Consider the following 27,543-nt stretch of genomic DNA (forward strand, 5'->3'; position numbering starts at 1 on the left):
CGTAACTAGCGTGCCGCTAAACCCCACAGTGTTGGGGGCCTGGATGGCGCTGGAAGTTGAGCCCAACTTCCGTGTTTGGCACTGAGCTGCTTGGGCTTCTGCAGCCTCTCTGCTTGCTTCTGGGCCGGGAAAGCAGGTTTGGGGTTCGGAGCGGGGCCAGGAATCCCACTCCACGGCCAATTCCTCTTCGCCCTGCATTTATACATTGAGAAGGTGACACACTGTGAACTTCAACTACGGCCCATACCACAACACGTGGCCAACGCGATATGACCAAGGTTAAATCAGGCCTCTGTCCATCCCCCCCAGGCTTCCGCCCATCCCCCCAAGGCTTCCGCCCATCCCCCCAAGGCTTCCGCCCATCCCCCCAAGGCTTCCGCCCATCCCCCCCAGATAAAACTCTTTTTTTTGTAAATTCGTTATTTATAAATCAACATTTTTATAACATTTAACATATACAAAACAGTACAACACAACTTTAAAAAAAACAGAACACAAAAGAAACAAAAAAGACGTATCAGAGTTTTTACACTTTTTCACTGTGCTGTCTACAGTCAGTAATACTCAGACTTATTGTATATTAACATACTCAATGAGTCATAGAGTGCCGGGTATACAGACCTGCATTGGCATTTTAGAGAGGCATTTAAGGTGAGCCTTTAAGTGAGAATATATAGTTAGACTATAGTTTGACTAGAGGTTGACCGGGGACTTGACATACTGCCAACTCTTCTACACATGACAACAAACGGTGAGCTACTCTGACCACACTATGATCCCATGCTTGTTAGCCTGCACAATTTGATCCCCCACCCCTTTCCAATTTACTTCACTGCAACCTCTCTCAACTCTGACTGCATACAACTACCCCCCCCACCCAACCTTTACCCACACAGCCAACTGCCATCCCAAGCATTGCAAAGCAGCAAAACATTTGACAAGGAAAAGGCACACCCCTGCTGTTTAGTCTGCACACACTTGGCTCACAACAGCTCCATGCAGCATTACCTACATCTGGCATAATGAACCTGCTATGTATCTCAACTTTGTTCTTTCTTGTGGCCTCATGGAAATGTTACTCACTCTATCCACTACAAACTCCTCCCTCCTGGCCACACCCAACATCACCATACACCCTGGATTACTCAAAAGCCTTACACTATCTACTGATTGTTGGTGGAGAACTCTAAAATCCAGCACACCAACCATCGTTCACTCTAATGGCAAACACCACACATTTACAACTTGCAAACATCTACTCAAATTTCTACTCATACTATTACTCTCTTTAGCAGGTGATATTGAACCTAACCCAGGTCCTCCAATTTCAAATCTGTCCCATGCACCTGAAAATTCCACCTTTAAATTCCAAAAAGGGCTATCTGTCGCCCATATAAATATCCGGAGCCTGCTGCCCAAACTGTATGAACTAAGGGCATGGTGCCTTATGCATAAACCCAAAGCCATCGTTCTCAGAGAAACATGGCTATCCCCTAAAACTCCCTGTACAAATATTGCCATTCAGGGATACTCCATTTCTAGGAGAGATAGTTCAAGGAGGAGGGGTCAGAGGAGGAGGGGTGTTATTTTATATTGGAGACACCTTACAATTTACACTGATAAATTGCCCCCCAAGCCCACCCTCTTTTGAATTCCTAGTTGGCAAAATCTGCCTCCCCTTTTCTAAGCCCATCTGCTTGCTGGCATCTACCACCCCCCTAAAGCCCCTCTACAATCCCTGACTGAGGTCACCCAGTTTCTTGGCTCCATTTCCTCTTTGAATGAGGAGAGTGAGCTGCTAGTTCTTGGAGATTTCAACTTCAATTGGCCGACACTAAAAACCACAAAATCCAGATACAAATCAACTCGTTTAACCTATCACAACTTATTTCCCAACCAACACGGACAAATCTGAAATTGCATAACCATTCCTTGCAAGACTGGATTCTCTCCTCAAATCCCAGCAGAATCCAATCCTCTGGCATCCTTCCTGACATTTTCAGTGACCATGCAATAGTGTACTGTGTAAGGAAAATTAAACCGCCCCATTCAAGCCCTAAAGTTCTCCTCACTAGAACATTAGAAACTTTAACCCTCAACAGTTTCTGGCTGACCTTACCAACTGCCCTTGGCACAGACTTTATTTAATTCCCGACCCTGATTCTGCGCTCGACTATTTCCAATCTGAGTTCTTAAAACTCTGTGATAACCATGCTCCAATACGCAGAATAAGGGTACGAGGGGCCCACCTTCCATGGGTTACAACTGACCTTATAGCTCTCTACCAGTTCAGGGATGCCTTGTGGAAAAGCTACAAAGTATCTGGCACTACCAAGGATCTCAATCACTACAGATGCCTGCGGAACATGTGCACAAGGCAAACAAGACATGCAAAAGCACAATATTACTCTGACAATTTCCTCCAGAATACATCAAACCCAGCTAACTTCTGGAACATATTCCAGACTTCTAACCATCAACAGCCAAGTAATATCACTAAGGGGGATATTTCTCTGACAAACCCCACTGACATTGCAAATGCATTCAATGATTACTTTGCGGGGTGTGCTACTAACTTATTAGTGAAACGCAACCCAAACCACAAACCTGAATCTCATCCTGGGAGTACCCCTACAGCCCCACCCCCTCCCAACACTGCCCACAATTTTCAATTTGGCCCAGTATCCGAAGAGGAGATTACACAAGCACTCCTCAAATTAAAACAAAGCAGTCAATGTGGATCTGACTTATTGCAATCTTAGTTACTAAGACTTGGTGCTACAGCCATTGCCAAACGAATTGCTTCGATAGTCAACTCTATCCTGTCTGCAGGCCATATCCCAATAACCTGGAAAACTGCCAGAGTTGTCCCAATCTTCAAAAGTGGGGACAAAAACACTGTCTCAAACTACAGGCCAATCTCTCTTCTCCCAATACTATCCAAAGTCATGGAAAAATGTGTTCACTCCGAATTAAGCGATTACTATACCAAGACAAATTTCCCTAGCTAATTCCAATCTGGCTTTCGCCCCAAACACTCTACCGTTACTACCCTGCTATAAGTTTGCAATGAAATCCAGTGTGGAATGGAACGGGGACAACTCACTGGTGCAGTATTCCTAGATTTTGCAAAGGCTTTTGATACTGTTGATCATGCTATCCTGCTTAAGAAACTCCAGAGCTCTGGAATAGGGAAGCATGCTTTAAACTGGTTTCAGTCCTACCTATCAGGTAGATCCCAACATGTGTCCAACCCCTTGGATATCACCTGTGGTGTCCCGCAAGGCTCTGTTCTGGGGCCCCAACTCTTCTCAGTGTTCATCAATGATCTTCACACAGCTTGTAAGGAAGCTTCAATACACATGTATGCAGTTGACACAACCTATATGCACACAGCCATAGCCTCTCCAACCTTGAATACATACTTCAGTCTGACTTTTTGAGACTCCAAAACTGGATTTCCCAAAACAAACTGTTTTTAAACACTGAAAAGACTAAAACAATGGTATTTGGGACCAAGGCTAACTTTTTAAAGCTTCCAATGACTGAGCTCCAGATCAGAACCAAAGCTAACACCACCCTAACTCCTTTTTCATATGCTAGTTTTAAATACTAGTTTTTAAATACCTGGGCATATGGTTTGACTCCCATTTAACATTCGGGATGCACATTAATACCCTGACAACCAAGACCTATGCCAAACTAGGGGTACTTTACAGGAACAAAGCCTCCCTAAGTCTCCTGGTCAGAAAGCGTATCGCACAGCAGATGCTAATGCCAATTATCGACTATTTAGACATAGTATAAGGCTCGGCACCCCAAACCCGCCTTAGCAAACTTCCCACCCTCTACAATCCAATATGCCGTTTTGTTCTCCAATGCAACTACACATCACTGCCAAATGCTCAAAGAACTAGATTGGTTAGCACTTGAGTCTAGGCGCAAAGTTCACCTTTCCTGTCTTGCCTTCAAATACTTTCTGGGCAAGCTCCTCACCCCTACCACATGCAGCACTTATCATCTGAGATCTGACTCCAAAAGACTGTTCATGGTCCCAAGGCTCAACAAAGTATCCGGTCGCTCCTCCTCTTACCGTGCAGCCCAAAACTGGAACAACCTACCAGAAACTCTCTCATCCACCACCAGTTTAAGTTCTTTCAAAACCAAAGCTGTCTCATATTTTAATCTGGTTTGTAACTGTTACATACGCCTATAATATATATTATCTTTAAGTATGCATGCAATGTATTGTATATAATGTATACCCTGCTCACTTATGTAACTGTGTATTTGTAACCATGTATTATTTGTCATTTTAACTCCTATGCCCAAGAAATACTTGAAAATGAGAGGTAACTCTCAATGTATTAGTTCCTGGTAAAATATTTTTAAAATAAATAATACAGTAACACATTACCTGACAGCATTAATAATAAAAAACAAAAAGCAAAACAAACAATCCAAAAACTGCCAGATAAACAATAGAAAATTGTGACAAAAAATAAAAATAAGATAAATATTAGAAACAAGTCAATCTCATAAATAGTAGTCCGGGAAATCCTTATTATTCTCACTATGGTAAGTGTGTCCACTTTCCGACCCTCTCACTTTGTGTTATTAGCAGTAATCTCTGACCATGGCACCCAAAGGCGTTCACATTGTGACCTCGTGCCAGAGGTTATATTTGATAGTTGTTGCATTTCCATGACCTCCCACACTCTCGGCTCCCATTGCCCCATAGTGGGGGCCTCCAACATTTTCCAGCTGGCAGCGAGGCCACATCTTGCTGCATTTAGCAGGGGTATTAATAGAGATTTCCTAATTCTGTGCCCCTTGACCCCTTCTCTGCTTAGCAGTGTAATACTCGGGTCTTTTGGGATTCCAAGCTTGGTAATATTAAAAATCTGCTGTAATATCATATCCCAAAATCGCTCTATAATTTTACACTCCCACCAGATATGAAGCATTGTTCCCACCTCCTCACACCCTCTCCAGCACTTATTGGACGTTCCTGGGTAGCATTCATTAAGTGTGTAAGGTGTATAATATCACCTTTATATTACCGTATATATATATTTTCTAGAATATTCGTAGTATGTTATTACAAATGTAACAGTTCCCCCCCTCCCCCTGGAAGATGTTCTACTGGTAACTGCTGTTGTGGTGCGGTCATACCTGTGAGGGTCCACGAGAGCTGAGTGGTCCGCGATGGTGTGGGGAACAGGACAGGCTTTTGGTGAATTCATATTTCGCTCATGCTGTCAGCGCCTCCAGCTTCAGTAGGCACCAATATTCACAGAGACAGACCCCACCAAAGAGACTTCTTTCACACCCCTGCCCAATAGACTGAAGACTCAGGCAGAGGTATAGAGAAAGGGATGCTTCATTGTTGCAGTCACTGCAGATGTTATACAGCGGAGGCAGAAAGGTCACAGAGGATGCCAGGCCTCTGGATGGTGCTGGATTCTCTGGTAGTCTCGAGGCCTCTGATCTCTCTTGGCTCAGTCAGCCCAGGAGGGACTGACTGGCCTGGCTCACTCTCAGCCGGGATGAGTAGCACACACCTCCTCTCCCTAGGAGAGGTGCACAACAACTGAACTATAATGTGTCACTTCCTCTCTGAGACTCAGAGAGTTAGCAAAGGTTTTATAGTATATATGTGGTAGTCTATCAGGGCCTGGACTTATCCCATTGTGTAGATCTCATCCCGCGTTATAACCGCATCAGGGAGAGGGAGTGGCTCAGTGAGTGAAAGACACTGACTGGCACTGAGAGTTTGAAGCAGGGGAGCCTGGTTCAATTGCTGGTGTCAGATCCTTGTGACCTTGGGCAAGTCACTTTATCTCCCTGTGCCTCAGGCACCAAAAACATAGATTGTAAGGTCCACGGGGCAGGGACCTGTGCCTGCAAAATGTCTCTGTAACGCTACATAAAACTAGCTGCACTATACAAAAACATGCTATTATTATTATCAAGTTTATCTCTCGCCTCGGGTGTAATTGTTTTAGTTTGAATATCCTTCAGAAATAAATCTATATTTTCCTCTTTACAGTATGTTCCTTTTTCCTATTTTGCATGGCTTCTATATTGTATAATTTCTCATAGAATAGTCTAAACTCTTCTTTAATAACTTTTGGGTCCTGTGACACTACCCCATCCTGCTTCCGAATTTTGCTTATATTACAGTATACTGGCTCTGCTTCTGCTTTAACTGATTCGCTAACAGTCTATTCATCTTATTCCCTTTCTCATAATATTTAGGTTTAAGCCAAGTCAGTGACGTTTCTATTTTTTGAGTTGTTAAGAAGTAAAATTTTCCTTTCGCTGTTATTAGCTCTGCTAATATTTCCTTATCTGTGGCCCTCTTATGTTTTGTTTCAAGGTCTTGGATTCGTTTGCTTAATTTTATAATTGCTCTTTCTCTTAGAGAGGCGTGCTGAATAAACACGCCCCTTATAACACTTTTATGAGCTTCCCACAATATTGCCGGTGATATTTTCCCTACGCTTAAAGGCCTCCTCAATCACTAATTCCACATTACTGTTTTTCAGTAAGGACTCATTCAATCTCCATGACCCCTCACCTTTCTGTATAGACCACCCACCCAAATCAATTTCTAGAGTTACAGGTGCGTGGTCTGACCACGTAATATTACCCATATAGACTTTCTGTATTTTACTCACATTAAACTGGTCTATAAAAAGATCATCTACCCGAGAATAGCTATCATGTGGGGGTGAGTAATACGTGTAATCTCTCCCCCTTACGGGTTCAAAACTCTCCAGGCATCAACTAATGCCTGCTGGTCCAATATTGTATTTATACGTTTTGTATGTTTTTTGCTCACTTTTGTATGTCCTTTAGAAGTATCTAACACCGGGTTTAGTGTGGGTTCACTTGCGGACTGGGGCTTATTTCCTTTGTACCCACATGCTTCCTAGGGGGACATTATACTGTTCTTAGGTGGTCAGATATTTGTTACTGACCTTACCCATAGATGCAGGTCCCGCCCACAAAGGAAGGGGTTACTTATACGGATAACACGGTGTAAATGCTAAAGAAGACGGTTTTTTCCTTGCTGCTTTAATATGTTTGATATATTATTACATCTACTTTCATAAGGAATACCATATAGCTGAGCACGGTACTATCTCCTATCTATCACTTCCTAAGGTAACCTTCTTCTCCTTTATCTTCCCGTTGATCATTATATATCTACCTTCTAGTGAAATCAATCTTCTGTCTACTCTCTTATTTCTTTCTTTCATCGCGGTTATGATACTTCGTTTCCCTTCGCCCTTTCAAGTACATAATGTCCTACCTTATCCCTCAAACTTAATGTTAAGGCAACAGTGAACCCTCCATGTATTATATATAATACGTCTGTTATAAAGTCACAGCACTGTCATAGACATCATCATATACCGATCTAGAAATAAATCATCCTCTTAACTATCTCTAATTCCAACTGGCTATCAAGATATGGAAAAAAGGAAGAACACTTTCTGGTACTATTACCATTTGTCTTTTCCTCTTGCAAAGGCATCTAGTTTGTGAGTTATAGTAAAATCGGTATATATCCACAGTGTTGCGTAGTTCAAACCTCCAAACTGACAGTCTGACGATCGGACATAACAGTACATAGTCAGTAATCTCTGTTATATCGATCAAGTTACTTCACTCTGTGGTCTCTGTTTCATCCTGCGGGCTCCTCCTGTCCCTGTTCTGCTGATCGCTGTTATCGTTGATATTTCTGTTCTTCTTACTGCCCACGTCAACCCAATGTTGTCCTCTCCGCTCTGGGTGGTTCCTGGCGTCTTGGAGTCCTGCGATTCTTTACTTGTTTTGGGTCCTGGAATATTAATTAAAGTTAGTGGGGTTTTCTCTGTGTCTGAGGACGGAAACTTTCCCTTGTTGTATAACAATCCGCTTGGTAGGAAATCCCCATTTGTATCTCACGTTGGCGTTTTGAAGGTGCACGGTAATTTCCCTAATCCAGTGCTGCAGGGTTAACGTGGAGAGATCATCATACAGCTGGATCTTGGCCCCCTCAAACTCTATATTGTTAATGCCTCTGGCCTTTTGCATAATCTCCTTGTCAGTAAAGTCTTGCATTTTAATGACAGTGTCTCTGAGGGGATCTGATGGTCTGGGTCTAAGCACTCTGTGTGCCCTTTATGCCCTTTCCATCTTCCAGGTCCGTTCCTGTGATTTGTCAGTCTCATGGGAGAATAGCTATTGTAGGTTTGGGGTTCTACCATTTCGGGTGTACCCCTAATTCTTATGTTAGAATGTCCCCCTCTATTATCCAGGTACTCTATATGCAGGAGCATACTCCTGAACTGTTGAGAACGTTCCGGCTTCTTTTTCCAGCTAGTCCACCCTGTATCCCAAAGTAGTAATGTCCTTTTTAATCTCAGACAGGTCGGTTTTAAGCATTAGCGTCAGGTCTGTCGGCAGCTTTTGTACATCTTCTTTTGTCGCTACATTCGTCAGGTCTTCTTTTGTGGCATAGTCTACCTGACCTTCAGTCATTTCGGGATCCCTTCTTTCCCTTGCCCCGGTGAGCCTTGCGGAGGGCCGGGATGATGCTCGCGAGCCCCCCGCGCCTGTGTGCTTGGACCCTGTCTTTGGCCCCCGGAACATTTGGAGTGTGCTTTCCGCTGCTGCAGCATTTTTATTGTAGTGGGCATTCTCTACAGTTCTGCTGCTGCCATGCGAGTCGATTTTGTTTTATGTAGCTTTTGGGCAGATTTAGTTGATGCAGTTAGTGTATAGCTATGTAGTTATGCTGTGCTCCCCTGTGGTCATACTACCTCATTTAGACAGTTGTTGTCCCGTCCATCGCCTGCCACATCTCCCAGGGCTCCCTTACCCCTCACTTGTGCAGACGGCAGCCATCTTAAGGCATGGAGCTTGGGCTGATGAGCATGGGCCAGCCAGCCCCTCAGACCTTCACCTCCACGTTCCTCCAGCAGTGCCTCTAGCCGTAGTGCCTTCTTTGCCCCTCCACTCAGCAGAGCGCCCGGTCTGGAGAGGTGTTTGTGTGGGGGGGTGGGAGGGTGCCGGACGATTTCCCAGGGCCTTTTTCACACTATCCCACCCGGCGTCACGGCCTCCCGACCGGCCACCTGTTTTTCTCTCCCCCACCCCTCGGATGGTGGGGGACGCCACTCATCCCCCACTGGCATCCGGTCCTCTCTGGGCGTCTATGGAGCCGGATAGTATTGTAGCGCTTCCTCCCTAATGGAGCTCAGCAGACCTGTGCCTGCTCAGCTTCCAAGCCACGCCCCCCAGGTAAAACTCTTTTGAGGGGAATTGAGTCTATATGTGTGGTGGGGGAGGTTGAGTGTGAGGGAGACAGGTGGGGGAGTTAGAAGATATGGGGTGAGTGAGGGAAGTGGGGGTGTAAGAGAGTGAGGAGGGGGTAGAATGTGACAGGGAGTAAAAGTAAGAAAGGGGGAAGAGTGAAAGGGAGAGAGAAATGAAGAGGTGGGAGATATATGGATGAGGTGAGAGTGAGGAGGTGTGTGAGAGGGAGGGGGGTGCTGGCAAGGCCACTGGCATGGAACCCCAGGGGAAACTCTAGATTTAGTTTGTGTTTTTTTTTTGTGGGGACCTGTGACAGGGTGAATTCACTATCTCAACACTATGCCTGGAAGATCTATGTATAGGTATGGAGTCCAGCAGTGACCTGGTTAATCCCAGCCTAAGTTAATTAACCAGGTCCTAGCTGCCTCGTTAAGGGAGTTTAAGAACACAGAACTCCCACTTATTCCTGTCTGAACCAGAGAAACAGATACTGAAACGCTGGAGGGAGACAAGCCGGCAGGAAGGTGTGTTACAGTGGGACACTTACCCTTGTTATTTGTGTTTTCTTGGACTTGAACCTTCCTTTTTGGGAAAAGGGCAAAACCCTGTTATGGACTATTTTCCTGGACTGTTCTAAGCTGGGTTGTTTTTGTCACTTTGCACCTATGCTGAATGAAGCTCTTTTTATATTCCATGTTTTTGTGGCTGAATAAACAAGCCTATTCAGATAAATGTCGTTGCATTGTCCCTTCAACAGAGGACCTTTAAAGAAAACGTGGACCTTCAGTTAGTGTGGTAAGGTATAGCCTCTGGGTTTTTTAATACAGCACTGGGTGTCACGGGAGACCAGGACTTTCATGGGATCAAGCAACAGAAAGGAAACCGAGATCAAATAAATGGGTGTTTATTTTGGCCGGAGCCAACAGACGCAGCACAACGTCACCTAACAGAGCTATACTCCCGAACTGAGACCGGCCGCACTTCTCTACATTCCGGTCTGCAGAGGAAATCATGGAGAATGGGTGGCGAACAATCACAGCACGGATGTTGCATGTTGGATCAATCACAGCACGGATGTTGCATGTTGGATCAATCACAGCACGGATGTTGCATGTTGGATCAATTACAGCACGGATGTTGCATGTTGGATCAATCACAGCACGGATGTTGCATGTTGGATCAATCACAGCACGGATGTTGCATGTTGGATCAATTACAGCACGGATGTTGCATGTTGGATCAATCACAGCACGGATGTTGCATGTTGGATCAATCACAGCACGGATGTTATGTGGACCAATCGCAGAGCAGGCTACATAGGCCAATCAAGGCTGTGGAAGATTCAAACTAACTAACCACTGAGACATGAGTCAGGTCTTATGCTAAAAGCTCAGGGTCCAGTTTCAGCTGGATACCTCCCATGGAGATGGATGACTCAGAATCTGAGCTGAACAATGGCCCTGCCCTTAGTCACAGTTCCCCAGGCCTGAGTACACAGCCCTCCCCCTGCAGTCCCAGCAATAGCCATTTCTCCACAGTGGGCTGAACAAAGGGTTTCTCAGCCCTGCATGTCCAGAGACCTTGACTATGCTTTAAAACACATTTTTATGCTTGCAGTTACATTTACACACAGAAAATAAAGGTTTATACATATGCATTGCTAAGGCTGACCCATAACATTCTGGCTACATGAGCCGCAGGCAGATGAATATACTGGTTGAGCCCGCACATCCATCAGATGGATAGGGGCCAGAGACCAGACTTAACCTTTAATATGCTGGTCTCTGGGTCCCTGCCGTCACACTGGGTGTTATCAGATTGCAATTAGACACACCAACTTGTTTCACTAAAATTTTAGTTTTATTAGTTTAATGCCAATATACTATATACAAAAAAGTAACCCCAGTTGTGGTCACTCTTTCCCCTGAGTGAGTGCATTATGACATAATTAAAATAACTTTATTAGATGAATCATTCAAATATATATGTAGTTTTGACAACGGCGCTTGGCTAAATCCTTCAAATTCAATGATGAATGTTAGGATTTTGTAAATCAATGGGGTTGTTGTTTTTTATAAATACTACACAACCTCTGGTACAGTGACCAATAATGACAAATAAATGTCCCTTTAGTATATATCGGGACTAGAGATATACAGATCTCCCACCATGATCATCCTGATTGCCAAATGGGCTCAAAATATACATGGACCTTATTCAATCCAAAGGTATTGCCTACATGTGGATTCATATGCCATGGAAGGTAATATATATTGAGTATACTGTGTATACAAGGTATCTGATTGTAGATATAATAGAGATATTAAAACAGAATACCCATAGCCTATATTGTATACCAGGATGTGCAGTGCAGGGAAGAGACCTGCATATAACACAGAAAAACCTTCCTAGTGTGAGTCCCACTCAGGTCAGTGATAGAAGGGAACCACCCTGATGTTGGTGCAGTTCCTCCCGGGTAACTCTGGGTCAGTGCCCTATAGTGAGCTGGTTCAGCTGCGGCAGTATCAGATCCTTAGGGGTAGTGAGTATCACTATACCCTTAAATGTGTCCCAAAGGTCCTGTGAAGTTTAATATGTGCTGTTCCACTAGACTTTAATAGATAGGAGAGATGGGTAGTCTACCGAAGTATAAGTAGATTTAGTATATTCAAGATAGCCACATATAAGTCATTACACACTACACACAGAGGTCATTACACTCTGCTCATATTACTCGATCTCTCTGCAGCATTTGACACCGTGGACCACCCTCTTCTCCTTCACATTCTCCATACTCTTAGTATTCGGAACAAAGCTCTATCCTGGATCTCATCCTACCTCTCCCATCGCTTTCAGTGTCTCTTCTGCTAACACCTCCTCCTCTATTGATCTCTCTGTGGGGGTACCCCAGGGCTCTGTCCTGGGATCTCTTCTCTTTTCTCTGTACACACTCTCTCTAGGTGACCTAATAACATCTTTTGGGTTTAAATATCACCTCTATGCTGACGACACACAAATATACTTTTCAACACCTGACCTTACACCTGCTATACAGACCAAAGTTTCTGAATGTCTCTCTGCTATATCATCCTGGATGGCCCTCCGTCGCCTTAAACTCAACATGGCTAAAACAGAGCTCCTCATACTTCCTCCCAAACCTGGCCCTACTACCTCCTTCCACATTACTGTTGGATCTACGATCATCCACCCAGTAGCCCAAGCACGCTGCCTAGGGGTCACACTCGACTCCTCTCTCACATTCACCCCTCACATTCAAAACATTTCTAAAACTTGTCGCTTTTTCCTCCGCAATATCACAAAGATACGCCCTTTCCTCTGTTGCTCGACTGCTAAAACTCTGACTCAGGCCCTCATTCTCTCCCGTCTTGATTACTGTAACCTCCTGCTGTCTGGCCTTCCTGCCTCTCACCTGTCTCCCCTACAATCTATCCTAAATGCTGCTGCCAAAATCACTCTACTCTTTCCTAGATCTGTCTCAGCATCTCCCCTCCTGAAATCCCTCTCCTGGCTTCCGATCAAATCCCGCATTTCACACACCATTCCTCCTCACTTTTAAAGCTTTACACTCTTCTGCCCCTCCTTACATCTCAGCCCTAATTTCTCGCTATGCCCCACGCCGACTCTTGCGTTCTGCTCAAGGATGTCTTCTTTCTACCCCCTTTTTATCTAAAGCCCTCTCCCGCCTTAAACCTTTTTCACTGACTGCCCCACACCTCTGGAATGCCCTTCCCCTCAGTACCCGACAAGCACCCTCTCTATCCACCTTTAAGACCCACCTTAAGACACACTTGCTTAAAGAAGCATACGAATAGCAAAGTGAACATTCTGAACACATGATACATAAAGCTTGGCCCTCTGCAGACGCACTTACCAGAACTCCCTCCTACTGTCTCTGTACGTTCTCCCTACCTACCAATTAGATTGTAAGCTCCTCTGGGCAGGGACTCCTCTTCCTTAATGTTATGTTTGTCTAAAGCACTTATTTCCATGATCTGTTATTTATATTATCTGTTATTTATTCGATTACCACATGTATTACTACTGTGAAGCGCTATGTACATTAATGGCGCTATATAAATAAAGACATACAATACAATACAATACAATACAATATGACTCTTATAACAGAAACTGGACAATGGATATGGTCTACAAATATCCTGAGCTGGAATAGGTGATGTTAATACAAAGAATAGGAAGTGTTAATCCAGGATAAAGGTAAATATTCCCTATAGTAGGTGGTAATAGGAGTATGGTATGAATACTGCAATAGAGTACACTGGTGAGATGGATATATACACCCCTACTGGTTGCTTGACTTGCCTGGGGGCTATTAATAGTCAAGTCTTCATAGAGAGACAGTAAGTGTTGTATATATAGTCATGGCACTTAGCCTGAGCTGCTCTGGGAGAGAGCACAGTGTAATAGAGAGGCGCTTAGCCTGAGCTGCTCTGGGAGACAGCACAGTGTAATAGAGAGGCGCTTAGCCTGAGCTGCTCTGGGAGAGAGCACAGTGTAATAGAGAGGCACTTAGCCTGAGCTGCTCTGGGAGAGAGCACAGTGTAATAGAGAGGCGCTTAGCCTGAGCTGCTCTGGGAGAGAGCACAGTGTAATAGAGAGGCGCTTAGCCTGAGCTGCTCTGGGAGAGAGCACAGTGTAATAGAGAGGCGCTTAGCCTGAGCTGCTCTGGGAGGGAGCACAGTGTAATAGAGAGGCACTTAGCCTGAGCTGCTCTGGGAGAGAGCACAGTGTAATAGAGAGGCGCTTAGCCTGAGCTGCTCTGGGAGAGAGCACAGTGTAATAGAGAGGCACTTAGCCTGAGCTGCTCTGGGAGACAGCACAGTGTAATAGAGCAGTCGTGGTAATATTAACTCAAAAGCACCTAACCACAAGGTGAACAGGTTAATATCTCTTCCCCTCCGGCGGGGGGTGTTCTATAACACCCCTTATCTAATGCTCAGCGTGCCAGGAAGATATATGCTGAGTCTTCTGCAGCCGTGACAGGGAAGCATAGAAGCGCCCGGGAGTAGAGTTCCCCGCGCGTGCACGTGAGTGTGCTAGTACATATATATTTTAATGATTCATTTAATAAAAACTACATACAGCTGAACTCCGTTATAACGCGGTCCTCGGGGGCCACCCGATCAGACCGCGTTATTACTGGGGTCGCGCTAATTTAAAAAAATGGCCGCCGTGATCTGGGACTCCGCGCTGCCGAAGGGGGAGAGCTGAGATAACTCTCCCAGAGCCAGGGTCGCAATGGCAGGCCCCCGGACAACCCCCCCCCCCCACTCCCAGCAGCACTTACCCTTAACAGCATCTGCAGCAGTTGATCTGTGCAGAGAAGCTGCGAGGGGGAGGAGAGCTCACAGGGAGGAGAGCTCACAGGGAGGAGAGCTCACAGGGAGGAGAGCTCTCAGGGAGGAGAGCTCACGGGGAGGAGAGCTCACGGGGAGGAGAGCTCACGGGGAGGAGAGCTCACGGGGAGGAGAGCTCACAGGGAGGAGAGCTCACGGGGAGGAGAGCTCACGGGGAGGAGAGCTCACGGGGAGGAGAGCTCACGGGGAGGAGAGCTCACGGGGAGGAGAGCTCACAGGGAGGAGAGCTCACAGGGAGGAGAGCTCACGCAGCCTTTGCTGGGATGTCAGCTGTTTCTGAGTTCCTCGGCCAGGGATCAGCTCCCTTCAATCCTCCCCCACAGCAACAGAGATACAGGCAGGGAGAGGGGGGGGGGGCTCTCCCTGAGCCCAGCGTCGCAGCGGCAGGCCCAAAACAGTGTGCAGTGAGAGTGTGCTGAGTGTGCTGTGAGAGTGTGATGTGAGAGTGTGCAGTGAGAGTGTGCAGTGAGAGTGTGCTGTGAGAGTGTGCTGTGAGAGTGTGCTGTGAGAGTGTGCAGTGAGAGTGTGCTGTGAGAGTGTGCAGTGAGAGTGTGCAGTGAGAGTGTATGCAGTGAGTGTGTGCAGTGAGTGTGTGCAGTGAGAGTGTGCAGTGAGTGCTGGGAGTGTGTGCAGTGAGAGTGTGTGCAGTGAGTGCTGGGAGTGTGTGCAGTGTGCAGTGAGAGTGTGCAGTGAGAGTGTGTGCAGTGAGTGCTGGGAGTGTGTGCAGTGAGAGTGTGTGCTGTGAGCAGTGTGCTGGGAGTGTGTGCAGTGTGCAGTGAGAGTGTGTGCAGTGAGAGTGCATGCAGTGAGAGTGCGTGCAGTGAGAGTGCGTGCAGTGAGAGTGCGTGCAGTGAGAGTGCGTGAAGTGAGAGTGTGTGCAGTGAGAGTGTGTGCTGGGAGTGTGTGCTGGGAGTGTGTGCAGTGTGCAGTGAGAGTGCGTGCAGTGAGAGTGCGTGCAGTGAGAGTGCGTGCAGTGAGAGTGCGTGCAGTGAGAGTGCGTGCAGTGAGAGTGTGTGCAGTGTGCAGTGAGAGTGCGTGCAGTGAGAGTGCGTGCAGTGAGAGTGCGTGCAGTGAGAGTGCGTGCAGTGAGAGTGCGTGCAGTGAGAGTGTGTGCAGTGTGGCAGTGTGCAGTGTGCAAAAAAATGTAAAAAAAAAATATTTTTTTTTTTGTTAAATTAAAAAAAAAAAACGGGAGCTAGGTGAAAACCGCGTTATAAGCAGATTCGCGTTATAACGGGTCGCGCTATAATGGGATTTAGCTGTATATATTTTAATGATTCATCTAATAAAACTACATATATATTTTAATGATTCTGATTGTAATAAAATTATTTTTAATTATGTCATAATACACCCACTTGGGAAAGAGTGACCCAACTGGGTTTACTTTTCTGTATATAGTATATTGTACTTACCTTGACCCAGAGGAGCACCATCCCCCACCCTAGTTCAAGCTGAGCGAGGGTACCCCTTTTTCTTTGTCTACATTAGCTTAATGCCCATCAGCTCTGAGACATTAGGATCACGGAATCTGTGCTCTCTGCCGCCGCGCAAATCTCTAATACTGGCGTTCAACTCACTATTGAACGCACAATTTAAAAAAAAAATTATATAATTTTTAACATCGCTAAGGAAATCAATCAACTTTTAGAGATATTTCCCCTAAGAAGGCTAGGGCTTAGGCCAGGGAATTTTTAAGATTTACACTTTTCAATGTAGATTATTTCATGAATGAATCACAGTTTAAAGTCCCAGCATTGCCTGATGACAGTTCCCCAGGGAATGGTTCTGACGGATCCTGGAATATTTCTGCATTATGAAGACGCCCCAGATTGTTTGGGAAGGAGATTGGACAGTGACAGCAGAGAGTGACCTGGCAGGAGAGTGACCAGGTCAGATCTCTGGGAGAGCATCACATATATTGCACTTAATCAGCATCAGGAACCTGCCAAGATTGGCAGCAGCCCGCCGATAATAATTTATGACTGATACTGAGATACAGGACTATGAAATATTGCTGCCCATAATAAGTACTGCCAACCAAATCTTAAACCTGAGGCAAAGGTTTATCATGGCTTCCAATTCATCTGTAAAAAAAAGTCATAGCAACTTAAACATAACAGCAATCCTCCATCATCTGTCAGCTCTTCCCCCGGCCACATATATCATTATTTTACTAAGATTAATTATCTCATAAAAACAGTCAATTACTTCAGTGATAATTAGTTCATATTAATCGAAAGCAACATACAGAAAGTACAATGTGAATTACGTGCAGGGAAGGAACGGGAAGGGAAAATGTTTATTTTACAAACAAAAAAACAAAAGAAGGCAATTTATATTCCAGGTGTATTGGGTAACAAGATAAGTACTAGTCTTATAGCTCATGTATAAAACTGAAATAGACACTTTCTATGCTTAAAAATAACAAGCACACCAGCTGTGGTGTAATCACATCATATTATCACACCCCGTCCTGCAGATGGGCCTATATATTCTGCCAGAACCCAAATGTCACCCTGCAAGATACTTACCTTTAACAGACAAAGTTACAGAGATGCGTTGAGTAGACATGTACGAAACCTTTACACAGCCTGTGAAACTGGCGAAACTTGGACTTTCGCCGCTACAATTTTGCACCATCAAAATTCATACAAATTCACCGCACTTTAGAAACCAATTATGCACTGAGCAGAAAACTGTCATTTTTACCAAATTTGCTTGTTAATTCATTACTGTAAAAACCATAAAAGGGCGCAGATAGGAGTTCTGCATGAGTGAGTTGGAGGTGGAAGTGAGTGATACTGAAGTTTCTGTCAGGGTTTGCAGGCAGCTAGTGATGTAATTACTGAGCATCCGTTATCCACACTGTGACAGGGCCTGTGATCAGATCTAGTACGTCAAGATAAAGGGCACGGGAGTTAAGTGTATGGAGCACAAAGGGTGAGAGAGAACTGTACACTTCCTGGTGATGATGATTACTCACTGACTGTGACAGTGAAGAGAACGATCGGAACCAGGTATTTAGATTCAGTGCTAAATTTTTGGGGGGGCTTTATAAAATAGGCAAACTTTTTTTTTTTTTAAACAGTTTTTTTTTTTAAACAGTTTTTTTTTTAATCCTACATTTTAAATCCTGAACCAAAACACATAAGAATTTTTAGAACCAAAACTTTTTTTAGAACCAAAATGAAAACACCAGTGAAAGTGCCCACCTGCCGGCAAACAAGAGTGGATGCTGAACTGGGACTAGCATCTCCTATATATTGTCTTATTGATGTAAATTTGGCAGAAATTATTCACTTTCACAGCGAAATTGAGAACTTTTTTACTGGTCATCCTCCATAAACACTTTTGCGAATACAGTATGCAAATGTTTCACAAAAAGACCATTTAAAGAGTTTCTCACGCCTCCAGTGTGGACCTGGGATGTTTTGGCAGTTTTTGTCAAAAATATGAATAAATTCACAAATTAAATAGGTAATCACTGATCTTCTGATTTGAATTAGCGGGAGAATAACTTGCACATTATTACCTCATTCAATTTTTTTTATAGAGTATACATACCTCTTACTGGAGTGAATTTGTTTCTCAGGTATTCATTTCCTTAGTCCAGGGTGAGAAGAAACAGAACCTCACATGGACATTTGTCTCCACCCAACAGAAGGAGAGAACAGACCCTCGCATGGACCTGGGTTTCCACCCAACAGAAGGAGAGGTCAGAACCTCACATGGACCTGGGTCACCACCCAACAGAAGGAGAGATCAGAACCTCACATGGACCTGGGTCTCCACCCACCAGAAGGAAATATCAGAACCTCACATGAACCTGGGTCTCCACCCACCAGAAGGAAATATCAGAACCTCACATGGACCTGGGTCTCCACCCAACAGAAGAGATCAGAACATCACATGGACCTGGGTCTCCACCCACCAGAAGGAAATATCAGAACCTCACATGGACCTAGGTTTCCACCCAACTGAAGGAGAGATCAGAACTCACATGGACCTGGGTCTCCACCTAACAGGAGAAGAGATCAGAAACTCACATGGACCTGGGTCTCCATCCAACAGAAGGAGAGATCAGAACCTCACATGGACTTGTGTCTCCACCCAACAGGAGAGATCAGAACCTCACATTGACCTGGGTCTCCACCCACCAGAAGGAAATATCAGAACCTCACATGTACCTGGGTCTTCACCCAACAGAAGGAGAGATCAGAACCTCACATGGACCTGTGTCTCCACCCAACAGAAGGAGAGATCAGAACCTCACATGTAACTGGGTCTCCACCCAACAGAAGGAGAGATCAGAACCTCACATGGACCTGGGTCTCCACCCAACAGAAGGAGAGACTCTTGTTTTTGATTTTTAACAGTGAGTAGAAAGTTAGAGATGGACAAGCAAACAATACTGGAAAACTCGGTGAAAAACAGTGTACTATTTCTGCCTAGTTACAGATATATAAAAAGAGGTGTTTTTCCCCAAAGACAGTGAAAGTATAGAAAACCCAATCATGCACTCTCAGATCTCATTTGTTCAGTTGTGGTACAGTATCAGTCTAGAGATCAGAACCTCACATGGACCTGGGTCTCCACTGGAGACTATACCTCCATTGTTATACGCCCGAGGCGTTTTTAACCATTTTTGTGCCCCATTATTTTTATCTCATTCGAAAAAAACAAAAAACATTTTAACCATATCACTAATACTGCACATTATCCTAGGGGTTACCTCATAGCTTTTTCATTACACTGGTCACAACAGCATTTCAAGTGCATTTCTGAGTCTCAAGACTGATACAGAACCACAACTGAACAAATAAGATCCGAGAGTGCATGTGATTGGGTTTTCTATACTTTCCCTGTCTTTAGGGGGATACCACTTTTTATGCTATTGCCACTAACCTAGTGCACCCAGACTACTATCTAAGGCTAAGGCCGAGTCCATAGAAGGACAGGCCGCGCTGAGCCGTGCGGTCGCTCCGCGCTGAGCCCCTGCATCCTCAATGAGGATGCCTTGAGAGGGGGCTCACGCGAGCGTGCGCAGGCGTGCTGAGGCGCTGGATTTTTCAGCTGACAGCCAAGCTGTTTTTCAGAGCGCTGTCGGCTGAAAACATCCAATCAGCGCGGAGCAGCGTCAACGTCACGGCGCCGATGTCGTTGACGTCGGTGCGTCGCGGGTGATTGGCCCAGCGACGTCCCTGCCCTGCCTCCCTCAGTCTCCCCCCGCCTCCGATCGCGCCCGCTGGCTCGCCTGCATGGGCATGATATCGCGCAGATTTCAGCAGGCGAGCCTCAATGTCAGCGCGCCTCGGCTCTGCTCAACCCTCTATGGCCCCAGCCTAAGGGTGAGCGTGTGGTCTTTCTTGTTTATACCCTAGTTACAGAGGTGGCAGACTTTCCCTCACAAAACACAACATATCAACATATCCCATTACTGTATAACGCAGAATGTCACAGAGTTAGTAGTGCTGGTGCTGGATCCTACAAAATACCCCACTGTATCTGTCCCATCATAAAAGAACAATAAAGTCTGCTCCATTTGTATCTCTATATGCAAGAGGTAAATACAAATTAAGCCTTCATTACAAACATATTTTCAATTTTTTCCTTTGTGTAAATTGTTGTGGATAAAATAAGTTAACTTTAGGTTTAATCAGGTAACTTATGTTTGTACTAATTTCAATATGTAAACGGACTCTGATGTGCGTATATATTTACCTATAAATGTAGAAACGTGAGACAGGTGCACAGCTTTGGTTTGGGGTTTTGTTTGCACAACTAATGTACAGACATTAAAACTGAAAGCTAAAGGAAATTCATGATTTGCAGTATCTGCTACGTGTGGATGAAATAAAGCGCAGTGTTTTATATGGAAACAACATGTCTATCAGAACAAACACGTCCTAAGAGTTGGATACAATACATTGCCTCATAATCTGGTCTAATGTTCCCAAATTGTCTTCTCCACTCCTTTCAGGTCCAGAAGAAAAGTGGTCATTCACATACAGATATAGCATCTTTTACTGGCACATGTGTCTTTGCGGGTGGTGTATGTGCCCCTGCGCGGATCCGCGAATGCGTCACGACCGGGAAAATTGAGTTTTAGCATTGGGTGCAATACCCCGTAGAAATGATAGTAGGCGCTAGTGTGCTATTTACAGGTGCACCGACGAGTATTCTAAAACTTGCCTTGGAAAATCTGGGGCTATCACCAACAAGACCCAGGTACATGCTGGGTACATGCTGCAATATTTCAGTGACATTTCTGCAGACAGACTAATGGTCCATCAGATTAACACAGCAGGGGTCCCTGGCAGCCCCATTCAGTTGAATGGGACTGCCAGGGACCCCCGCTGTTAATCCGATGGGCCATTAGTCTGTCTGCAGAAATGGCACTGAAATGTTGCACCATGTACCCAGCATGTCCCCAGCATGTACCCAGCATGTACCCAGCATGTACCCAGCATGTACCCAGCATGTACCCAGCATGTACCTGGGTCTTGTTGGTGATTGCCCCAGATTTGTTTTAGAATACTCGTCGGCACTACAATAGTCTTTAAATATAATGTAACCCGTCCCTTATTTCCGTTCATTTCGTATGATATGATACAGTATATATGATATGATATGTAATGGGTTTTAAATTTAAACCACAACTTATTCCCCTAAAAACTTCAGATGACTATAAAGTATTTTGAAATATTAAATATTTTTTTATTAGATAACAGTCTTTGACAAAGCGCCCTGTGCGTGAAACGCGTCAGAGTACCTGCCAAGACTATCCATGTACTTGCTTTTAAGTTAATAAACTTTATTTTTTGATTTTTTGAATCCTGCTTCTACCAGTTCATTTGGTTTGCTGTGCTCCGGTTCTCCCTTCGGGACTATCCACTTGATATGTAATGGTATTTACATTTAACCCACAACTTATTCCCCTAAAAACTTCAGATGACTATAAAGTATTTTGAAATATGAAATATTTTTTTATTAGATAACAGTAAATGACTTTATGAAAAATACAATAATAGAAATGTATTCGCTCTTCTTCCAAATGTACAATGTGTTCGGTCGGCACCGGCTTCGGGCTGGCCGGCTGCTTCTTGGACATTGTCACCTGTAAAGAGAGAATATTGTATATTAATAATAGAGAAGAAATACAGTAGTGTAGTGCATACACTACTCATGTGGCGTGGCACAGTATGCGTATGCTTCTATGGGTATCATTGAATTTCTGTGCATGCGTGTTTCTATATGAAAAGAAAAAAAGGACAAACACCGCGCAACCTATGGTGTAATAAATTCAATTATATTGAAAAAGTGAAGGTGGTGATAAATGCACGTAGATCAACATTGGAAAATCAGGCAATACATGAATTACAGTACATGACATGTAGTCAGCGTCAGGCAAGAATCCTCCTCCAGTCGACAATTCAGCACAAACTCTCACAGTGGTAGATGAAATCTGCAGACACGGGATGTCTTCCAGCTGCTCCACGTTCAATTCAGTAGCTGAATCCCGGTGCCTATGGAGTCCACTCACCCCTTAGCCACAGGTAGCCCAGGGATGCTCCCGCTCCACACCTCCAGTATATCGGAACACACAGATGTCCGATCTAGCAGCAGACCGAGGCAAGTCCCACTAGCAAAGCATGTGCAGTCACCCGATAGACATTACTAGACCCACGTCATATGACAGTGACTGTCAGATATAGAAACAGGCTGCACAAATGCTGGCAGAAATATAATATAGATGCTCAATGATAGTCCAAAATGTCAATGTGACAAGTAAACATATCCTACGCGTTTCGTCTTTACTTCTTCGGGGATAATTGATGAAACGCGTAGGATATGTTACCGGAGGTGTGCAGTGGGAGCGTCCATGGGCTACCTGTGGCTAAGCATGAGTCGACTCCATAGGCATCGGGATTCAGCTACTGAATTGAACGTGGAGCAGCTGGAAGACATCCCGTGTCTGCAGATTTCATCTACCACTGTGAGAGTTTGTGCTGAATTGTCGATTGGAGGAGGATTATTGCCTGACTCTGACTGCAGTTGGTAACATGCGCCATCATTCATGTATTGCCTGATTTTCCAATGTTGATGTACGTGCATTTATCACCACCTTCACTTTTTCAAAATAATTGAATTTATTACACTATGAGTTTTGCGCTGTTTGTCCTTTTTTTCCTTTACTAGCCATCTCAGATGCTGAGCCATCTGGAGTGATACAACAGCAGACTCTCTTACTTTTGTTAAGGTTTTTACTTTTACAATTGTTCACCATTTTATTTGTTTTATTTATTTATTTAAGTGTATGAATATAGCACTTTATATTTCACTGGGTTATCACTTGTGTTATATGTGTTTCTCACTTGCCACGATTGAAGGTTATTACTTTTTTTCACTTTAATATATGTACAATTAGTAGAACAGGTATTATAATTTTTCTTGTCACGTGTTTCTATAGGACCTGGTTGAAACACATATGCCTGTCTTTGAATTTCGGGGTATTGTAAAAAAAAAAAATTAGATGCATGAATGTCATAACATTACCTGACAGTATCGCTGATTATGTTTCCTGCACGAACACAGTGTTGATGCTCATCAGCCCGCCAAACCCGCCAAACATGCCAAACACGCTAAACCCGCAAAACATGAATGAAAGCAAGGATTAAACAATTTTTGCATTTTTGAAATACTACAATAACACAATAATGCAATCTTCTTCAACCGCCAACTGACATCATATTGCTGTCTCTTTTACATGTTCAAATGTTAAATAATTGTGAGATTATTTGTTAGAGGAAAAAATACTGTAGTTACATAAATGAAAGTACAGTACATTACCTGACAGTATCGATGGATGTATTTCCTGCATGAACACGACGTTGTCATCAGCCGCCAAACCTGAATAACATGAATGAAAAGGACTTAAAACATGACTACAATAAAGTACTAAAATAAAAACATTTTCTGCAAAATTGTATTTACTAGATTAAAAATATTTTATAAAAACTTTATTTATTTAGTTCATAAGGTCATCTTCTTTGCCCAGAGCCCTCTGATGATGAAAAATGGCATTGCTGCTGTCTTTGATGGTCTTTAATTGTGCTATGGTCATTTTACGCTGCTTCTTTAGCTCATCTATAATGGCTCTCCTCGAATTGCTGGGAATTGCCCTAATCCCCCTCGAGCCGTCATAGTTAACTTCTTTGCACCACTGGGAATACTGGTCAAAACTGACATGGTGCTTGAAAATTAGCACAGCGTGTCAATGAGGCTGTCCTGGGCAGCTTGTTGCATATCTGGGCAGTTTCCGTTGGTATAACAGAAAGTGGGATATCACTTACTGCTTTCCCACCGATCGTTTGTGCTCTTTGCCTCTGTGGTGCAACAGGTGTGCTGTGGAAAGCAGGAATTGATAACTGCTCTGGGATGATGTTTCCCTGCAGGTTTCTCCCTCTGTCCAGGGGACTCATAGCCAAAATGTCCTTCTCGTCTGGGATGTCCTGTTCCATCAATTTATTGCATGGAGACTCCGGTGGTTGGGAAGGTGCAGCTGAGGGTGGGGAGGGTGCCTCCAGGCGTATAGCTCTCTCCTGCTGCTGTGGACCTTGAATAGAATATAAAGACCAGAGATGTCCCTCTCCATTCTCTCCGAAAGCAGGTCCAACTTTGTTTCTCCTCTGTCCCTGTATTGCTGCATTGGGACAGGTGCTCCGCAACCACTAAACAGTTCCAGCATGTGTGGCGGTGAAGGGGTTAACCAGGCTCATCAATAAAAGTCAAGCCCACTTGGTTAACCCTGACCCGTGTGTTAGGGTCATGGAGTGTCAGCTCTGGGATCCACGTGTCGAAAATGTATTACTGCAACGGTATACTAATTTTGCGACAATAAAGATTTACGTGACTTTTGCCTTTATTGGGGTGCTGGGATCGGGAGATTTCTTGGCTGTAAGTTTCAGGGTGGGTTTGTCAGAGGAAGTCTTTACAGAATGTGGCTATGTATCGGGGTTCCCAAGTTATGGGATACCCCAAAAGTTGTATCCGGGGATTGAGTGAGATTCTTGGATACAGCCAAGCACATTACTCCACCAAACCCTGACACTGGAAGCATTATTGAGGCTCACCGCCAGGATCCCTGCTGCAACATCATCAAGACAAGGTAAATGGGTATGAAGGGGTTAAACTATATCTGCAGCTATTCACGGAATCCCTAGTGTAGCAGGTGTTCCCCAATATAGCAGAGATACCCACATACATACCCAGGTACACTGAACCAAGTTTAGGCATTCAGGGGCTGCTCCAGCTAGGTTATAAAGCTGAGCAGGTATTAAAGTGTCTAAAAGTTTTAAAAGTTATTTTCTAATGTGTGCCAAGAATGAGGCCAGTTACTGTAGGGAATATACACTCACTCTATCCCTGACACCAGAATAGGAAGCCATAACTTTTAGCACACAGAAATAGGATGCAATATATTTTATTAAATGGTTATAGTTTAATGTGTGTATATATATTGGTAACCTGTATATGAATTGAGGGATTTTCTAAGTCATGGATTACGGCCAGCCCAGGTGGCAACCAAGCTTGGTGCCTCTGTGTCTGTGCGGAGTCGGTACTTGAAAGACTCAGGGATGCCAAGGTGTTAGAACAGGAGGGGTACTGCAGTTCTGCCTGAGTACCCACATCCTGGGCTAACACAAGGCTATCTGGCAACCATTTGCCAGAACCAAGATTCTGTGGAGCCTGGGCAGCGGTGGGCTCGGTATGAAAAGAGGCAGAGGTGCCAGGTTGGCGCATGCCCCTTTTGCAGACTAAGAAATGGTGCCCTCCCGGCTTTACAACCCAGCAAATTGGTGATTGGCTGGCAGGAGAATTCCAACGCTCTGATAGGCTGTTCAGGTTAGTGAATTGAAGCCTTATGAGAGCTTGCAGCCAATGAGAAGGGCAGATTCCAAGCACCAAACTAACAGCAGGAAATTCAAAGATGCTCAGAACTGAATAGACGCGAGTCGGCTTCAAAGATTTCCAAGTCAGAAAAGTTCATAAGTCCCGCTTTTAAGAACGCAGCGGTCGCGCCTGGCATTGCGCCGAAAACAGTTCCAGGACTTTTGCGAGTAACTACCGGTCATTGGAAAGTGCTCCGAAAAGGTCATCTTAATTTCTTTACGAAAACGGATTTATTCATTAGCTCCATTCCCAGTAAGTGTGTTTAACTTGAATTGTGCAACTTTGTATGTCTGTCTTCTACGAGAAATAAATTACCATTTATTTTACCATCTTGTTTCGCTCAATCAATGATCCCAGTAATAAAAAGGTGTTAAGTAACCTGGTCTCCCGCGACAATATGCGTCTGACTGCGCTGGATCCGGTGCGAGGTGGGCTGGGACTGATGTGACTGGCTTTGACACTGCTGTATCCAAGGAGAGGTGAGCAGGGGTCGGGTTGGGCTGTGCTGGATTCAAGGCAAGGTGAGCAAGGTCCAGAGCTGGGAGTGATGGGAATGGGGTCACGCTGTCATTTTGACGTTTCTAATTCTGTAAAATAATTGTGAAATAATTTACGGTACCCTATTAATAAATGAAATAATGAAATGCCTTAAATACAGAATGTGCATCCATTGTCTATGGAACACACATGCAGGTCTTTTAATGTAGGCTCATGCATGGTCTATGAAATGCATTTGCGGATCATTGGGGAATGACTGTTCTACTGAACGGTAGTACAGTACGTAAACTTGTGTACATTTATATTTACCTTGATTACACACCTTGAAAATTGGGTGGCAGTGACCCATTGTTGATGCAAGGGGTGTGCTGTACGTAGATGCTCGAGTTGATCATGTAGTAAGAATGTAGGTTCATCTCGTTTTCGGAGTTGGTTGGTCCGTATGGTTAAGGGTATTGGAGCAGGTACTCAGGTGGAGACAGGTACTCAGGTGGAGGCAGGTAGTTGGGATGTAGGTTCATCTCGTTCTCTGAGTTGTTTAGTCTGTACTGGTAATGGAATTAGGGCAGGCACTCAAGTTTAAGCAGGTAATGGTATGCAGGCAGATTGGAGGGACCATTTCGGGAAGGTCTATTATTCAATCTCTTGGTCCCGACCAATCTCTTTCTGCTTCACAAGTTGCCATGATCGAACATGCCCATCAGCAATGGGTGCAATGCCCAGGACCTGCCCCTCTTGGCGGCACCCAGAGGTGTTCTAATAAAGCAATCATTCATACTTAAGTTATGTCTATTAGAGTTCCTACACCCTTTTTGGTTTGGTGTATCTTTGTAGAGTTTTTTCTTTAAACAATATACTCCTAGATCTCAGACAGAGTTGCTCTCTTATCTATCCCGACTTGAATGTGCAAAACAGCCAGCCGGTGATGTGTGGCAGGGAGAAAGCGCCATGTCCCCGCGCCATGTCCCCACGCCATGTCCCTGCGCCATGTCCCCACGCCATGCACAGCACAAAAGTTATGAGACAGATTCCGTAAATGCATAGAGTTTTAAATAAAGTGTGAAACTGAAACAGTGGATATGTACAGTACTGTGCAAGGTCATTAGACAAAGAGACGTGTACATTTTATCTTCTCCTCAAACAACTGCACTCACTTCTCACGTCATGAGGGAGACTCACTGCATTGTACCATGCAGAGTATCATAGGCAAAGATATGCAGTGCGCCACATGCCAGACGTGCACCGATCTGCAACAACACAACTAATTGTCATGTCGACCACAAACAAGGTCCATGTGATCCGTGCAGTGAGGTGCACAGCATGGCCGTGGATGAGGTGCACAGCGAGGAAGCGGATGAACCCACATCAACTCTTCTCT

At 44.5% G+C, this 27,543-nt stretch overlaps 1 protein-coding gene and 1 long non-coding RNA gene across 2 annotated transcripts in view; both read right to left on the reverse strand.

The window, feature by feature from the left end:
• Positions 1 to 27,543, reverse strand: part of DPP10 (dipeptidyl peptidase like 10) — a 511,573-nt gene that overhangs the window by 175,001 nt on the left and 309,029 nt on the right. The gene's annotated exons all lie outside the window — the stretch shown is intronic.
• LOC142498587 (uncharacterized) lies at positions 21,721 to 24,496 on the reverse strand. The gene is made up of 3 exons (XR_012802504.1): positions 23,565 to 24,496; positions 23,271 to 23,356; positions 21,721 to 21,831 (listed from the first exon to the last, which is right to left on the reverse strand). It is a non-coding gene; the product is annotated as an uncharacterized LOC142498587 (long non-coding RNA).

Source organism: Ascaphus truei, chromosome 7 (assembly GCF_040206685.1).
Source record: "Ascaphus truei isolate aAscTru1 chromosome 7, aAscTru1.hap1, whole genome shotgun sequence".
NCBI classification, from domain to species: Eukaryota; Metazoa; Chordata; class Amphibia; order Anura; family Ascaphidae; genus Ascaphus; species Ascaphus truei.